The sequence below is a fragment of the Ostrea edulis genome, chromosome 9 (genome assembly GCF_947568905.1).
Source record: "Ostrea edulis chromosome 9, xbOstEdul1.1, whole genome shotgun sequence".
In the NCBI taxonomy this organism is placed as follows: domain Eukaryota; kingdom Metazoa; phylum Mollusca; class Bivalvia; order Ostreida; family Ostreidae; genus Ostrea; species Ostrea edulis.
In genome coordinates, this window is record NC_079172.1 from 33,046,205 (window position 1) to 33,052,258 (window position 6,054).

Here is a 6,054-nt window from a genome sequence, read left to right on the forward strand (position 1 = left end):
GCCATGTTTGTTTGTTTGTTTGTTTGTATAATTATGTATATGATATTCAATGAGCCTGGGGCTCACGGAAATAAAGAACCCACGTTAAAGAACCCTCACTGCTACGACCATGAGTGCTAAGCATGGGTCACACTTCACCTACAGCTGGTGACGTCTCAATATAAATTTCTCGATGGGAGGTGAAGTAATCGAACAACTAACCAGCTAATCTAAAATTAACCAGGTCACCAAACTCCAATGAAAATAAACCAGGTTACACAGTCCCAATTAAAATCAACCAAGGCATTATCCAGATAAGACAAAAGTTACAAAACAGTACCCATACAAAATCAACAAGGTCATCAGACTTCAAGAATAAACTAGGTCACCAAGACATTATCCATCAAAACCCAATAAACATCAACAAAACACTGGTAACTACAGTAGTTAAAACCATACCCAAAACTACCAGTCACAAGACACTGCGCATACTCAGCAGTCACCAAGGCAACATCTAGATAATAAATTCCATTACGTGATACGAAGAACAGAACGGTATGCATACAACAAACACTATACATTCATGTTTGCTTTTCTGTTACTACATTGAAAAATGTTTTAAAAAAATGTCCTTCATGAGTCGTATCTGAAAATGATGGCCATTTCTCCCTGATCAGAAATGCAGGAGGAACCTTTTCGGTGATACATGCATAAAACAAAATTGTTTGCAAGACCAGAATTAAAGTTCAATCGTACCAACATAATTCTTCTAATGGCGGATTTTCTACTACTAGTTCGGTATGACATTGTCTCCATTATGTTTCTTCCCGTGGGGATCCGGGTTAGATTAGGTCCTCAGCAGCCCTTGCTTGTTGTAAAAGGCGACTAAATGGGGCGCTCCTTCGGGTGAAACCTTATAGTCTTCTAAATCCCTTACGAAAATCTATATTATACAATATGGGATTGTGAATATGTCGATACATAACTGAGGGGATCGGAAAAACCGAGGTCCCGTGTCACAGTAGGTGTGACACGATAAAGATCCCTCCCTGCTCAAAGATCGTAGGCTCCAAACATGGGCCTAAATTTTACAGCCCTTCGTCGGCAATGGTGACGTCTCCATATGAGTGATAAAGTCTTGATAGAGACGTTAAACCATATACAATCAATCCAATACGTTTCGCTGTAAGCAGGATTTTGGATTTCAGAGTCGATTAAACTGTGTCTACCCGGTGCGTCATAATATTTAACAGGTTTTGTATCTGAATGTCTACCAAAAGCAAATTGGGGTTTCAATGGAAATTGTGCTCTCCTAAATAGCAATGTCGAAATGTGTATCTAATCATGTTAGTATACAAATTTCCATTTCTTACATTTAATCTTTTTCTATACAAGTGCATTACGTTTAATCTAAAGGTTGCTTTGCTAGCGATTGACCATCTTCGCTAGCCAAGGGTTTACAATCCGTTCCGCTTCTACACAATCGGAGCAGATCGTAAATCCTTGGCTAACGAGGATGGCGATTGGCATGTTATGTAAGTCTGAGACATTATATTAGTATAGATCCACATTCTGCATTGATGCCAAATGAAAACACGTACTCACGGAACTCCAGATATATGTTGTTATTTTCATTTTAAAACATAAATGGTACTTTTAGATTGAATATACTTCAAATGCTACAAACACGAATGGTCAATTGAATTATAACAAACTCAGCTTTTGTTCAGCAACACCGAAAAATGCCACTTTTCTTCTCATTAAAATCGTTTTAAAAATTCTATGGCATCAACAACTCGCAAGACAGCTTTCATTTTTCGGCAAGAAATCCCGGACGTTGAATTCAAAGTTTAATTACTAACCAATAACCTCTTTCCATTGTCGGACAAGTATCCGTGCCAGATACATCGCCATTCATTACATGTTTGGGATATATTTTCATCTGCTCAATGGCTGTAAGCGCCTAGCATATGCCTCAATTTTGCAGCCCTTCACCGGGAATGGTGACGTCTCCATGTGAGTGAAATATCCTCGAGAGGGACGCTAAACAATATACAATGAATCCATCGTCTAATCACGAAAAGAAACACGGTATAAAATCTGGAAACATAGATGTGACATAATGTCTCGTTACAACTTTCCATACTTGTGTAGCCATACACAGTGATCACCTGTATCTGAAGTTCATGTATCTGAACTGATTCGATAGGCAGATGCGTATGATCAGTTTGTAAATGCAGGTATAGGGTACTGACAAATAAATTTATGTTACAGGGGTTCAACAGTTCCGTTCGAAGTCGGTAATGTGAAAATACTATGGTCCTTATAACGATTTGATATACAAATACACGTCATTAGGCCGAGTGCTGTTTGATGGGTTCATATCAGTTGTTGGGCCATTCTTTAATGCCGATTTTGACTAAGGATTAATAAGTACTACTTTTATCTGATCAAGATATAGGGCTCACGGCGGGTGTTACCGGTCAATAGGGGATGCTTACTTCTCCTACACATCCGATCCCACCTTTGGTGTGTCCACGGGTCCGTGTTTTCCTACTCTTTTGTATTCTTTATCGGAATTGTGAAATTGCTCACTGTTTGTTAATCTACAGAATCTGACTTTATACGAGACTGTTGAAACTCTTGTAACATAAACGTAATTGTTCGTAGTCTCCCGATTTAGAAATTCATAATATGCCGAACAAGCATTTGGGTATCTGACGTATATAAAGGTGATAATAGAAAATTGCTACAAGAATATGCTAAACTCATGTACACGTATGTGGAGTCGTCGACGGAGAAGCTGAAATCATCTCGTTTGTCATATAGTTGTGTTGTTAGTTTGTCGGTGACATCTATGTTCAATATTTATAGGTTATAGACTTTGTATGGGAAAATATGACGACCGAGTTTTTGGCGCGTAGACGGACCGAGCTTGCGAGGTCTGTCCGCGACAAAAAAAACGAGGTCGTCATATTTTCCCATACAAAGTCTATAACCTTTTTATTATATACTTTCAATTTCATTTAGAAACTAACAATAGTTTTATTTTAACAATTTATTTATTGGTTTAACTGAGTAAAAGATGAAAAACACGAAAAATTTGAAAATTAACGGCGTAGAAATTTGATTGTGACGTAACGTTTGCGGGCCGGAATGTTTCCGGGCATATATCGTGTGATATATGCCCGCAAACTTTTAAAGAAAAAAAGAAGAGATGAAATTGAGAGTATATAATAATGTATTGTATCTTGTTTAAAGCCCCTCTTGAGAATTTTTCACTCATGGAGACGTCACCAATACCGGTGAAGGGCTTCAAATTTTATGTAGGCCTATATGCTCGGCGCTTATGGCCATTGAGCAGTGAGGGTTCTTTAGTGTGCCACATTGTGACACGGGACATCCGTTTTTAAGGTCATCTCCGAGGACCCGTGACATTCACATCTGATGCCGAGCGTTTGGCTATGAAAGTGTTACTACCTGTTTTAACGACCGGGATTCGAACCCCGACCTTCCGCATGCAGGGCAAACGCTTGACGTCACCGCTGCTGTTTAATAAAACATTCATAATGAAATAGATATGAATGTTCATTGGGATATATCAAATTAACATATGAATCAAAATAGGTATTATTAATCGATAAAACTTTGGCGATATATCTGAATGTCGAATCGAAGGCCATCGCAAGAGATTTTGTCTTTCATGTTTTAAATTTTGCCACAAAAATACAAACACAGATCAGCTAATAATGGAAAACAATTTTTGCATATAAGAATCCCAGACTGTTGCAAATTGGAAGATCTGATCACCAAATACTACGTAAATATTGTCAATGAGGAACCCGGGCATCTTTTTGACACCAACTTCAGCTTACTAGTTCTTAGAATCAAAGTGTTGATTAACAAAGTAAATTTTTAGAACAGAAAATTTAAATGTTTCCATGATCCAGTTGTGTATGATTTCAAGAAGCCTAGGGTTTGATTTAGCGTGTGGAATGGTCGTGTAAAGTGTTGGAGAGTTGTACGTTTTGATGCTGTTGATACTCTTTTATTACATGTATAGGACTGTCTGATATCTCCGTGGACGGCCTCTTAATTTGGGAAAGTTTTATGATATGAAATTTACTTTATATTCTTTGGAATCACTTGATTTACACCACGTCTTGCATATGTTGTGGCACAATAAGTCTCATATTTCTCCTTCACAGCAGTGAATATTTATTAAATGTTGCAACGTTTGATATGCCACAAAATAAATGATATGAGGTTTTATTCGCGACATGAAGGTGTAATTGTCCGTGCTTACAAATTAAAGACGCCACTCCATGTTTACTGTTGCATACTTATAATCAAAATAAAAAAGATCAGTAGAATTGTTAAATAATTTATAAGGTACGTGTGTAATGTATATAATTCCAGTTATTCCCCTTTAATCATATTGTACATAATTTGATCCATTCTCAACCTTTGGCAAATGTTGAAGGAGCTTTTAGTGATCTCCATCAATTACAATAAACTATCATGTAAAAAAAAAAATGAAGATTTATTCTCGAGATGAAGGCGCGACAGGCTAACAAATGAACATTTAAATCCATATTTTCTGTAGGATCACATATTAATACAACAGCGGAATATCAATGCCCAATGAAAAGCTTTTCTGTATCATTGTTTAATTTATAACCCATGATCTTCTGTTGACAAAACAGGGGTGGGAGTAAGGAACAAATGCTAAAAATGTATGCTTGGTTTCCTTTAAAGATTATCCTGACAGTTGTGTCATTTATATATATATAGATAGATAGATATATATATATATATATATATATATATATATATATATATATCCAGATAGAAAGAGTTGATATCACACAGTCAAAATAATTTAATAAAAAAATGCAAGAAAATATACAGTTCCAAAATATATTTAAATCACTAGCGCTTTCTGGATTTTAACTTTTAACATCCATCCTCAGGTGAATATAAATTAATATTATTAATATTAATATTATTAATTTGTATTCACTTGAGGATGGATGTTAAAATCCAGAAAGCGCTAGTGATTTAAATATATTTTGGAACTGTATATTTTCCTGCATTTTTTATTGAATTATATATATATATATATATATATATATAGAGAGAGAGAGAGAGAGAGAGAGAGAGAGAGAGAGAGAGAGAGAGATGACAGAAAATATAGGAGACATATTTCAAGCCTTATAAAATCTGTAAAATCCAGGACCTTCCTTCGCCCACTGGACCCATGGGGGCCTCAAAGCGCCCCCAAACCCCCTGCTTCATAAAGTCACGCCCCACTCTAACCACAATTCCGGGACCCGCCCCTGACAGTTATTGTTTCATGAGTGTTTATATGATCATGCGGAAGTTACCACTTGGACCGGTGTTGTAGCATAGACTTTCCCCCTGGAAAACGGACCCGGGATAGATATTCCCCCATAGGGGGGAAAAGCGCCTCAGCATATAATTTCCCCCTATGTACAAAGTCAGTATAGAATTTCCCCTGGGCGGAAAAACCGCCCTGGTATAGAAATTCCCCCTCCTGTTTCCGGATTTCATCGACCAGAATCTTTTTCTTTTCATGTAGAAGCTTTTGAATAAATAAAAACTAAAATTACAAAAAGAAACAAATAAGGTGCTTATATATTACGATATTCATAAAATAAAGGAATTTTTGAGATGTTGAAGTTGGGTTTACACGCTGAAAACTTTGAATTGCGTATAGTAAACACAATTTGCTTCCCAAAAGTCGACTAAAAGATATACAATTAAAATATCTAAAAAGTAAATTAGATACACGATATAAGTAAAAGTAATTTAATTTTCCCGTTTATTCAAATTAGAAACTTTAAATTAAGAAGACATTAACTTCTTCCCAACTTCACTACAGTAAAACTCTGATATAGCGAATTTCTGAGGACCCTCTATAAAAATTCGGTATAAGCATAATTCGCTATACGTTTATAGCGAATTCATAATTCAAATACAACGAATTCGTTATAAAACTGATTTGTTTTACATGTATACCAGTTATATAAGAAAGCAGCAATCGATATATTT